Source organism: Cervus elaphus, chromosome 23, assembly GCF_910594005.1.
Source record: "Cervus elaphus chromosome 23, mCerEla1.1, whole genome shotgun sequence".
In the NCBI taxonomy this organism is placed as follows: Eukaryota; Metazoa; Chordata; class Mammalia; order Artiodactyla; family Cervidae; genus Cervus; species Cervus elaphus.
The window spans coordinates 75,493,159-75,506,081 of record NC_057837.1 but is presented as its reverse complement, the minus strand read 5'-3'; the positions used below and the strand labels follow the sequence as shown (position 1 = coordinate 75,506,081).

At 50.1% G+C, this 12,923-nt stretch overlaps 1 protein-coding gene across 4 annotated transcripts in view; it reads left to right on the top strand.

Annotated features, from left to right (window-relative positions):
* Positions 1–12,923, top strand: part of SULF2 (sulfatase 2) — a 127,657-nt gene that overhangs the window by 70,479 nt on the left and 44,255 nt on the right. The window lies entirely within an intron of this gene.

Below are 12,923 nucleotides of genomic sequence, written 5' to 3'. Positions count from 1 at the left end.
ATTCTTTACTAGGGATTGGGAAATAATTGGGCTGAATCTGCTTGAAGGATCCCCTGCAAAGCATCTCCCCACCCTATCAGATGAGAGATGCTTCCGTCTTCAGTGACTGGGGTCACGGCCCTGCCAAGATGCAGAACAAGGTAGTAGCCAAAAGCCAGGCTGGAGACGGACCACCTAGGCTTCAGTCTCAGCTCTGCCACCTGGGGCCACCTGGGCCATAGGGGACTTCACCGCTCTGCACCTCAGTTTCTCCGGCTGCTTTTGCCAGCAGTTTCTGTCCCCAGACTGTAAAATGGGGACAGAAATATTATCTGCCTTGTTGGGTTGTTGCAGAACGCCATCACTGCCCAACTCAATGGTTTTCAAAGTGTGGCCCAGGAGCCCTGGGCACCAAACCATTTTCGTGATAATACCAAGACCTCATTTGCCTTTTAACCCACATTTTCTTCATGTGTGCAGTGTGTCTTAATGGGTACACAACAAACGCGCCCCTGTCTACAAAGGGTGTGAAAAGATCCCCCTCCTTCCTGTGCGAGGTTGGGTTTTTCATGAAACACAACCAGAGCAACGAATCATGACGCACTGACTCCAGAAGTAGCTGTGAGAACCCAGATGTCTTCTGTTAAACCAGACCCTTAAAGAACCCTTGAAGGGCTTCCCTCGTGGCTCAGCTGGTAAAGAATCCGCCTGCAATGCGGGAGACCTGGGTTCGATCCCTGGGTTGGGAAAATCCCCTGGAGAAGGGAAAGGCTACCCACTCCAGTATTCTGGCCTGGAGAATTCCATGCACTGTATAGTCCATGGGGTCGCAAAGAGTCAGACATGACTGAGTGACTTTCACTTTCAAAGAGATTTGCAAAACTTTAAAAACAGTCCAGCTCTTCTCGCTAATTTTATTTTGTTGGAGGAAGATATGTTTATTTGCAGTTTTGAAATATATATACCAACAAGTAGGTTTATTATTACTATTTTTAAATGAATGCATGTGTTTTAAATTCCTCAGTGTTCATTTCTAGTATGGTAACTATCACCAGATATAACCAATATGAACAAAGCGCCTTCACATCCTCAATAGCTCTTAAGACTCTGAAGGGACCCCAATACCAAAACATTTGAGAGTGACCTCTGTGGACAAACACTGGCTTGGGGACCTTCTTCAGTTTTTCACAGCACCCCACAGGAAAGCCCTGCTCCACACAGGTGAAAGAGATCCCAGTTCAGCCCATCAGACACCACTAATCAAATAGAAAGACAACAGTCTAGCAACTCCATCTGCTGTTCTGCTCAAAGACAGTGAGTGCCCTGGGCGCTGGGCCACAGGAATCTGCTAGCCTCTCAGCCGGACAAGATTCCCGCAGGCCTCCCATCCCCTGGGCATTCATTGGTTCCATCAATTCACCATTCATTCCACAAATGTTCACTGACGCCTTCGTGCTTGCCACACTCGGTTCTTGATGTAGAGACGCGGTGAGAACAAGGCAGGCAGAAACCCCTGCCCTCACGGAGCAGGTATTCTAGTTGGGTGAGCAGGTGGGAAAAGCCAGAGGACAGATTCATCAGGTGGTGCTAAGTGCCGTGGAGAAACAAAGTCAGGAGAAGAGGGGAAGCCGGAGTGGGGAGAGGCCGTCTCAGTAGGATGTTTGGAGATGTACCAGAAGGTAACATTGGAACAGTTCGCCTGGGAAAGGAGAGGAAGTGGTCCATGGAGGCATCTGAAAACGATGCTTCCTTCAAAGGAAAGAGCAGGGGCAAAGTCCCTGAGGCAGAAATGAGCTTCCGGGGGCTGGGAAGACGGGAGGAGGCCTCCATGGTGGGAGCAGAATGGGCCAAGGCCAAGGGGAGAGGTGAGGTCAGGGAGGGGGCAGGAGGCGTATCACGTGGGACCTTGTGGGCCGTGACAAGGACTCTGGGTCTTAGTTCAAGGGTGAGGCGGAGCTGTTGAAGGGTTTGGAGCAGAACCAGGGCCCGGTCTGTGATTTAACAGAACCCTTCTGGTGACGGTGGAGGTTGGATGGGAAGGTTGGAGCTTGGAGGTCAGATGGGAGAGGCATCGGGACCAGGGAGGAGGCCCCAGCGAGGTCCAGGCAAGAGAAAGTGGTGGCTTGGACCACACTGGTCCCAGTGAGATGTGGGAGGCACTCAATGCTGAGTCCGTTCAGAATATGGAGCCTCTGTGATGCATCATCAGTGTGTGTATCAGCGAAGCGGAGAGGGCCGCTGGGGGGTGTGGCCGGAGCGGCTGGCATTTACCAGAATGTGGGGTGAGAGGCAATTTTAGGGGAACCAACCAAACATCCAGTTTGAGATGCCTGTTTGGCACCAAATGAATTGACCCGGAAGGAAAAAAATGTTTAAGTTTTGTTAGTCATCCAAAGGATACATAAAAATGGCCAAACGTTATAGTCTCACTGAGAGATGGACAAACACATGAAGTACACTGGACCCAGATAAGTTTATCTGTTTTGTTCACCATTTCACCCCTCAGACACAGAACAGTATACAGTAGATGTTCAAGAAATACCTTCTCTAATTTTTTTAAAAAATGGCAAAAACATATGAAGGAGACACAGGCCAACTGGAATTTGGAAGAAGTCATGGAGGGTGAAGACCCATTTGTGTTTTCCCAAACTCCTTGTGTGTGAAATGGGGTGGTTTGTCCTGGGAAAGATGGACTTTTCCAGGCTTCTACTTCATTTTTCACTGACCTTTCTGAATCACTCTGGCAAACGTTGTTTGTTGTCATTGGCTCGGCTCCGCGCTCCCGCCCATCTCTGCTATCATGTCACGCTCAGACAGTTTCTTTGTGCCGCATAAACATCCTTCCCCGAGCTCATTACTGGAGTCTCCAAGGGACCTTGTCACTTTCCAAGATGCTGTAGAATCTGGTTCCTAACAACTATTTTCGTTTCTCCAGGGACCTGAGTTCTCATCCTCCCGCCCCCATAAAGAAAAGCGAGCTATATTTTGGGAACTCACAGTGCCTTTTTTTGGAGTGCTCCCCCTCTGCCAGACATGATTTCATTTGCTGCTGCCCCCGTTTTATAGACGAAGTCACTGAGGCTCAGAGAGGAACACTCACTTGCCCAAGGAGGCAGGGCTCAAACCCTCGCCCTTAGGATTATGGAACAAAAACCAAGCTCTTCAGAGCCACCCTGCACCCCAGTCTCCATTACCAGGAGACCCACACAACTTCTGAAACTGTACCCAGCAGAGTTCCTCCATCTCAGCATCACTGATGCTTTGGAGTCAGATCGTCCTTCGATGTGGGGTGGTCCTGGGCACTGGGGGGTGTTTAGCAGCATCCCTGGCCTCCACCCACTAGATACCAGCAGTGTGCCTTTCCCTGAGTTGTGACAAACAGAAAAGACTCCAGACATGGCCAGCGTCCCCTGGAGGAGTGCAGATCGCCCCAGTGGATCTGATACGCATTCCCCATGCTCTGTATGTGGGCTAACGTCACCACCACCTCCGTGTAGCCTTTTTCCACAATGCAGCATTCTCTCCTAGCCAATACTGTGATAGAAATCCCTTCTAATAAAACCTGTAGCTGCTGCTTTTCCAGCCCTCCCAGGAAGGGTGTGAGCCTTAAGACACTGGACGGGGCAGCCTCACCCTGCCTGACCCATGGGCCCTCCCCAAGTCCACTGACCCAGGCACCGGGTCAGAAGCTGTCACCGTGTGCCTGCACTTAGCCGGGTACCAGGCTGGGGCTGCAGCACCCGGAAAAGGCCCATGCCTTGTAGACCCAGCGTGCCCGGGGAGAGGATGATAAACAGGGAAACGGCACACCTGCAGGATAGTCTCAGAGAGCGCCGAGTGCCATGGAGAAGATCGATAGCCTGGTGAGAGGGATGGGTGACTGCGGACAGAGCAATCAGAGACAGCTTCTCAGGGGAGGTGACATCTGATCTGAGATGTCACAGAAGGACACCAGTCCGTGTGAGAAGGGAGAAGGCTAGGATCTGAGGCAGAGGAAGAACAGGTGCAAGTGTCCTGTGATGCAGTAAGTTCAAAGCGTTTTAAGGAATGAAAGGTCTGTTCTGTTCAGAACAGAGTGGACAGCGGGGCGAGTGATTGGAGACGCAAGAGAAGGTTGTAGGACAGGTAGGGGAGTCACTAGAGGAAAACAACAAGGATCTTGGGTTCAGAAGGGTCCTCTGGACACTTGGGGGTGTCTGGGTTAGAGGCACCAACTCCAGGTGGAGGCTGCTTCCTCTGTGTGCAGAGAAATGAGGATGGAGGAGCAAGTTGCATTTCTCCTTTTGGACTAAGTCACCCTGAAGGCCTTGCCTCTTTCATCTGGATTTCCAAGCACTGCATCTGAGGATTCAGATTGCAGCTCTTGAGCAACTGTCTCATGGAGGGTGTTACAGAAATCCAACCCTTTTTTCCACCTTTGAGTCTCCTAGCTCAAGATTCAAAATCCCAGGGCAATGTCTGATTGGCCAACCTCAGCCATACTCCACCCTTTGGGTGGGGAGGAGCATTTTGATGGACACTTGGGATCTTTGTATTTAAGAGGAATCATGGGTGCAGTGGCTATGGCTTTTCAGGGGTCACCTAAAAGAAAAAAAGAGTGTGTGTGTGTGTGTGTGTGTGTGTGTGTGTGTGTGTGTGTGTATTCATGCAAGGGTATAGATATTGGTATATTGGCTCCAAATTATGAGGGAAACTACCCAATCAAAATGAGTAAATATTTAATGAGATGTTTATATTCGAATGTAAATAAGGAAGTGTAGCATGATCAACCAGTCCACTCCGGAATCTTTTGACTGTTAGTTATTTATCGATTATCTCTAATGTAGGATGTGGGTGGAGATGGTGTGGGCTGAATGTGTGTTCAGAGGCGCCAATGCCCTTGAAACAGCCTTGTCGACAGTTCCACCCAGATGCCCACCGTGGGGGAGGTGAGGGTCCTGAAGGCGGGCGTGCCGTCAGTCCCTCTTGCTGCTACTTGCCAGATACTTAGGCCATGCCAGGGACTATCTTCCATTCCATGCACATGTTGGTTTTCCTCCACTCCACGTGACAGCAGGCAGTGGCTTACAGTTATCCTTGTTCACTGAGGCACAGAGGGGCGAAGTCACTTGCTGGAGGTGAGTGTTAGGAAGTAGGAGACCAGACAGTCTGGCTGCAGAGATGCCCCTGGGCTGCTTGTCTACATCACCCCCGTGTCACCCCCAACGAAGGGGAATGACCGCCTAGAGGCGCAGAACGTGGTGCCAGCACTTTGGCTCAGTCTGACCCGCTCTCTGGCACAGAGAATGACCCTGGCTGCCTATTTTATTCCTGCTGCCCAAACCCTCCATCTCCCCCGAATCCAAAGTGATGCCTCCGTCTGCCCGCCTATGCCAGGCTCACCGCCAGCTCACTTCAGTCTCTGGTCGCCGCGAGACACAGCTTTTACAAACCACAAATGCGATCATTATGAGGCAATTTCAGTTAGATTCAGGGCTGGGAGAGATAACAGAAGGCCTGGTTCTCCCATCAGACTCTGAATGGTTCCCCAGCAGCACTTAACTCAGACAAATGCAGAAAGCAGCAGCCAGGAGGGGAAGCAGGCCCTCAGCTTTGCATCCAGAGCTGCCTGCCCGGGCCGGCAGGACAGGGGAGAGCGCTGGGGAAGGACTTGGGGGGTAAGAATCCCCTCCAAGTGGGGAGGAGGAGAGTCTGGTTTCTGACATCTGTCTCTGCAGGGCCTCCATTAGACAGGGTATTAACAGAGCAAGAAGGGGATGGATGCATTGGTGCTGATGAAACTGTAACACTCTGTGGGCACTTGTTTCTAAGCACTGTGCACATGTGAGTTCTCCCGACCACCCACAAGGTAGATACTTGTTGTTGTCCCTGTTTTATAAATGGAGAGACTGAGCCATGGAAAGAATTAAACAACTTGCTCAAGATCAAGCAGCTTCCAGTGTTGCAAAGTACCTCTGGGTCCCTCTAACATCCCTTCCTCTGAGACAGCCTCGTTCGTCGTTTACATCCGGTTACATTTGCCTTCATCTGGCCGCATATCCAGAGTTCCCCACACTGTGAGTGTCGACATCCCCATGGGCTGATCCACTTCTTCTGCGATTCCAATGACATTCAACTCAGGGTTTCAATTTCAGCATTTTAACTCTTTGTTTACTGGCTGCACTCTCCTTTTGATAATCCACTTTTGTAAAATGTCTTATAGCTGTGTCTCTGGGAGACAAGAAGGCAACAGGACTATATGCATTGCTATCTGTGCATGAACTAAGGGGTGGGCAGTGAGCAGTCACTGACAGACTTTGCCGGAAGTGATGTCACTGATCATGGTGAGCGTCTGTTATTTACACAGCGGTTTGTGGACAGAGGAGCTCCTGGTGGAGTTTGAAGTTTGTACTTCATGCAGTTACAGCTATTATGCTGCCATAACTGAATTTGAACCATGCTGTGGGACACTGTGTTTTTGTTTTGTTTTTTGGAATAAAATTGCTTTACAATGGTGTGTTTCTGCTGGACAACAAAGCGAATCAGCTATATGTACACATATATACCCTCCCTCTTGAGCCTCCCTCCCACCCCTGAACCCCCATCCCACCCCTCTAGGTCATCACAGAGCACCAGGCTGAGCTCCCTGGGCTGTCCATCAGCTTCCCACTTGTCATCTGGCTTACACACGGTAGTATATGTATGTCGATGCTAATCTCCCAGTTCATCCCACCTTCCCCAAGTGTGTCCACATGTCCACTCCCTATGTCTGCTTCTCTCTTCCTGCCCTGGAAATAGGTTCTCCAGTACCATTTTTCTAGATTCCACATATATGCATTAATATATGGTATTATTTCTCTCTTTCTGACTCACTTCTGTATGACAGAGTCTAGGTCCATCCGCATCTCTACAAATGACACAATGTTGTTCCTTTTCATGGCTGAGTAATGTTCCGTTGTATATACATACCACAGCATCTGTGCGTGTCAGGAGCACGCACGCATGGGGAGAGCCTGTAACTGGCCGCTCCTGTCCCGTTGTTGTCATGCTCCTTGCTGTGTCCCTCCTTCACGCTGTGGGGCCCCCACCGTCCTGGCCCAGTGCACCTGCTTCTGCTGCACTGGCGTTCTTCTTCCAAGTCAGCACAGCCCTATTTTAAACCCCAGAGGGTCCTTCACCCCACACAGGGAGTTTTGCTCTACACCGAGGGTTAGAAAACTTTTCCTATGTGGCCAGATAGGAAATATTTTGGACTTGCAGCCACATGATCTCTATTCAGCAATCCGACTCTGCCATTGTAGTGGGCCAGCAGCCATAATAATACCTAAACAAATGGGTGTGGCTGTGTTCCATGAAACTATTTACAAGAACAGGTGGCAGGCCTGATGTGCTTTGCCAAAACCCTGCTCTGCACTAAGCATCTCATTGTCTTTTCCTTGGGCCTTTTAACTGCTGGGGAAAGACCTCAACCCAAAAGGAACTGAGCCCACAAAACAACAACAGAGATGGAGTGGTGGGATTTCTTAGTTGACGTAACTTGGGATTTCTCAACCTTGGCACTGCTGATGTGTTGGGCCAGATAACTCTTTTTCCTGGGGAGCTGACCTGTGCATTATAGGATGTTTACCAGCATCCCTGACCTCCACCCACTTGATGCTGGTTGTGACAACTAACAAGGCGCCCATTGTCCAATGTCCCCTAATGTTGGGAAACACTACATAACTGAAAACGCTAGCATTAAAGGTGTCTTCAGGTAAGAGTGGACACGGGGACTCGAACAAGAATATTCCTCTCTCCACCTCTCTCTCTCTCTCTCTCAATCTCGCACCTCTGATTCTTTCTTCCATGTCGCTTCACCTTCAAACACACTCCCCCTCTCTTGGTAGCAAGATGGCTGCTGGGAGTTTCAAGGTTATATCCCACCAGCTTCAAGCTCCATGAAAGAAAAACAGCTCCTTCCCGCTAGCGCCCTAAAATCCCAGGTCTGACTCTGATTGGCCAAACTTGGGTCACATGTGCATCCCTGAACCAATGGCAGTAGCCAGAGGAATGTAGCACTCTGATTGGTCAGACTGAGATCCTGCATGCAGCCGCTGTGTATTTACATAAGGAAGTGGTGGGACCCCAAAGAATCACAGGCAGGCGAAACTAAAGTTTCTGTTGCCAGGTGTAAATTTGTACCCACTTCCTGGTACACAGGAGCCAGCAAGTGCGCTGTCCTTTCTCTTGATGCCAGCCCTCCGTCCATCGGCCAGCACATGGTCAGCGATCTTTCCTGGCCTGGCATTTAATGCTCTTAATCTGCGTGCCATGTCGTTCCACCCCTGCACCAGCTCCCAGTTTGGTCTTACTTTTACACCGTCCCAGCAGTGAAGGCTCAGCGCGACTTAAGGCTCCAACCGTGACAAGGGCTGTATGTTTAATCTTGATGTTAATTCTAGCTAATTCTCCACCCTATATCTCCCAGCCTCAGAGCCCCAGGGCCCATGCTAATTCGCTTCTCCCACCTCAACTGGTGCTGGAACAGCCATTTAAAAAACTGCCTTGGGGAAATCTAATCAAATGACAACAAAATCTAATTTGGCACTAAAAGCCTTTGACTGAAGCCCTGTTTTCTAGAGCCTTGTGGAGACTGAATAATAAAGTATGGAGTTTTTAAGGTTGAAGGTTAGAGAGAGATGTGAAAGAGGAGATTCTAACAGAGGAAATAGCTCTGGATGTGTTGACATCCATAGCATTGGGCCATAATAGGCAGGGGTGGGCTTCCAAAGTCACCCCTCCTCCCACCCCCCAAGAAATATTTATCCCATCAGCTGGGCCAAGAATTTAGGCTCTTTGGCATTCCAAGTTGCACATTCATCAGAAAGACCTTGGCCCAGGTCTTCAGGGACAAACCAGTAGGATCATGAGCTGGGGACTGGGGAGATCTGGGAGGGACCCTAGTTCCCCCCGGGGGGAATCACTAAGCCTCCTTCTCTGGACTTTCATTCACCCTTCTGCAAACCGAGAGAGTGAAGTTCAGTGCTTCTTAAATGACTTGTGGTCCTAGGTTCCTTTCAAAATATGTCAAAAGCTGTGGACTGTTTCCAGAAAAATGCACACAAAGCGCAAAATCTGGCATCTGATATCTTGGAGGATGTGTGCTCCCGAGCTTGTTCCTGCCCCAGGACCTTTGCACTTGCTATGCTCTCGGCCTGGAGCGTTTTCCTTGTATCCCCATATTCCCTCTCATTCTCATCATTCCTCAAAGAGCCCTCCCCTGACTTCCTGACCCAGTGGTACCTCCATGGTCCGTCTCTGGCCACTTTGTTGCATCATCGTCCTTTATTTCCTTCATCACTGTTGTCACCAACATCACTGTCTACATTTGCCGCAGTCACCCCCCCACACACACACAGTGTGAGCCCCATGAGGTCAGGGGTCCTGTGGGTGGTCTTTACCACTATGTTTCCAGTGGTGCGGACAGCTCCAGCTCCTTAGGTGTTCAGTAAATATAGTTGTTAAATGAATATATTGGGTTTTACATGCCCAGGACACTGTTTCTGTCATTCCCTTAATATTTTCTCGCAACTGTTTCACTCTTTTTCTTCACTTTGTTTCAAAAGAAAATATTGTTTGTCATGACAAAGTGTTGGGGTGCTTTGGTGGGGACTTATTAAAGTGCCCTTCTTCCTTGTTGAAATTTTGAACCAAATGAGGAACAAAATTAAGGAGTCAGCAGATGGAAGTTAAAACAGCATTGGAGGAATCTGATAAAGGCCAGGTTTGAGGACCTGGCTTCCTTCTGAGGGCAGTTGGACTTCCTGATGCTAAACCCCAGAGTCAGACAGACTTCTCACTGAGCCAGGCCCCCTTGAGCTAGCATTGCCTGAACATAGCTCACTCCTTACAGGAGGCTAAGGAAGAATTGGATTTTGCATGTCCAGTTTGTCCCTCCAAACCCACTAGACGTATGTGCTAAGGGTCAGCAGACTACAGTCCATGAGCCAGATCCAGCCCTCTGTCTGCCTTTGTAAATACAGTTTAATTGAAACACAGCCACACTCACTTGCCTATGAATTGTCTATGACTGTTTCGTGCAACAGCAGGGTTGAATAGTTCCAATAGGGACTGTCTGGCCCAAGAAGCCTAAAATATTTACTCTCTGGGCCTTTACAAGAAAGTTTGCTGCCCCTAGGGGCAGTCTTCCCCAAAAGGAGGAATGGGAAAGCGTGGAGAGAGGCGGGCCGTGTTATCAGAGTAGAGCTCCCCAGTTATGGAAAGAAAACCAGAAGTGGGGAGTAAGGTCACTGAGACTCTGCAGATCTTGTTTTCTGGGTTGTTCTTGGTCTCCAGGCACTTTCTCAGCTCTTAGAAATTGGTTCTTTTACTGACGGGAAGGAGATGCTGAGAGTTGGGTGGAGTTATTTTAAATCAGGGTTTTTTCCCCAACTCCAGGCTATTGACACTGGGTGCCTTGTGATTCTCTGTGGGAGGGGCCGTGCTGAGCTCCATCAGATGCGTGGCAGCCTCCCTGGCCTCCGGCCACTGGAAGCCAGCAGCGTTCGCCTCCCCAGGTTGTGATAAACCTGAGACGCCTGCAGACCCTGCCGTGTCTAAGGGACAGAGCTGCCCCCCGCTCAGTCACTGCTTTACGGGGAGGACACAGTGCGTCTCTAGAAGGGGACGGTCTTGAGAAAGAGGCTCCAGCCTTCAGCTCACCTGATACTTTCCAGCTGCCTCTTAACTCCAGCTGGTATTTCAGTCCTTGATGCCCCGATACCCAGCTGGGAGGTGCAGTCACTATAAATTGGGCACCCATCACCTGCTTACCTTTCCCCCTGTAAAGACTGGGTGTTACTCAGGACTTAGAGCGGGGGCAGCCGGTTTTCCAGCCCCCAGCAGCCTGGGGCTTCTTTCCAGTCATTTCTACACTGTCCTCCCGCGTGAAGAGAGGCTCCACCTTACCCCAGGATCGCTGGGGGTCCTCCCTTGGTGTTTCCCCCTCCTCCTCATGCCAGTATCTTTCTAGGAGGCAGTTCATCACTCCTTCCTCAGGTGCACGCCCTTCCTGGTTCTATGTGCCGGGGTGGGGATCCAATGGAAACACTTGCTTTGTTGCCCAAGGGAGATGCAGGGATCTGGTGTTTGTGGATGAGGAGGGATCTTCCTACCCCTGGGCCATGCTAGCCACCTGCCAGGTCTCCAGGAAAACCCCAGAGAGGGCTCCGCTCCATGGCAGCCGCTCCTGGCCCAGGCCTCTCTTCTCTGAGCCACCAGGACTCAAGAGGGCCTCCATGCTTTCTAGAAGTTCTAAGTGGCTGGCCCCATCTTACCTCTGCTGGCATCTTAGCCCAGCCCCTGCACACTTCTCCTTCCTCTGTTGTTGCTGTTCAGCTGCTAAGTTGTATCTGACTCTTTGTGACCCCACAGACTGCAGCACACCAGGCCTCCCTGTCCTTCACCATCTCCTGGAGCTTGCTCAAACTCCTGTCCATCGAGTCGGTGATGCCATCCAACCATCTCGTCCTCTGCTGCCCCCCTTCTTCTGCCCTCAGTCTTTCCCAGCATCAGGGTCTTTTCCAGTGGTCGGTTCTTTGCATCAGGTGGCCAAAGTGTTGGAGCTTCAGCATCAGTCCTTCCCATGAATATTCAGGGTTGATTTCCTTTAGGATGGACTGGTTGGATCTCCCTGCTGTCCAAGGGACTCTCAAGAGTCTCCTCTAGCACCACAGGTTGAAAGCATCAATTCTTCCGCACTCATCCCCATCTGTCTCTTCTCGTCTTAGGCTCTGAACTGACACCCACTGGACACTCACTATTTGCCGGGAACAGCGCTCAGCACCCCACTTGCAGGATCTCTGTAAATCCCTTCCACGATCCGAGCTCTTGGCAGTGGTTCTGAGTGTCTTGGAGCCCGAGTGTCCTCATCCAGAAGAGAGGGCTGGCCTGGTGCCTCTGCCTCTGGAAAACTCTCACAGATTTGTCCATTGGTTAAAAAAAAAAATGGCCTTATAGGTTATAATTATTTAAAATTGCCCTCGCTTATTGAGGAAGATACAAAGAACCAAAAATAGCTCAAAAATCTTGTGTCACCTCACTGCCCACAGAGAGTCTGGGGTATGTCCCAGTCTGGATGAATTAGGATTAGATTTTTTTAAGTGAGCCTCGCTGGTGGTGGGGAGCAGGCATGCAGAGACACTCCGTGCTGTGAACGCCCAGCCCCGTGGAGTGTCACCAGCTGAACCACCCAGGTCCCAGCAGTAGAACAAAACCATCATCACCCGAGAAGTCCCCTTCCACCCACCTTTCCCCCGCATCCAGCGACGACCACTGCTTTTCTTCCCAGAACCATAAATTCCTTTTGCCTGGTTTTGAACTTGATGTAAATGGGATCAGCCAGTGATACAATTATATCTGCTTTATTTCTCTTAACACTGGTTGCCGTGATGCGTCCCTGTTAGTAAACATGGCACTAGTATTTTCCTTGATTCTATACATACTCGGGTATATAAACATGCATTGTATTTCTCCATTCTTTTTTTTTTAATTGTATTTGTTTGTTTGTTGTTTATGGCAGCACAGGGTTCTCATTGCTACGGGCTTTCTCTAGTTGCCACGAGCGGGGGCTTCTCATTGCGTGGCTTCTCCTGCTGAGAAACACAGGCTGTCAGGCACAAAGGCTTGGTTGCCCCGCGGCATGTGGGGTCTTCCCAGACCAGGGATCGAACCCGTGCCCCCACACTGGCACTGGATTCTTAACCACCGGACCACCAGGGTGGTCCTCTTTCTCCACTCGTGCACAGATGGATATCTGTTTTGTTTCTAGTTATTTGCTACAATAAATAGTGCTGCTATGAGCCCGTCCTGCCTGTGACTTTGGGTGAACCTATGAATGCGTTTCTGTTGAGTGAACACCCAGGATTCAAATGGCTGGGTCAGAAGCAATGACTATGATCAAGTTTAACAGATGCTGGCAAACAGTT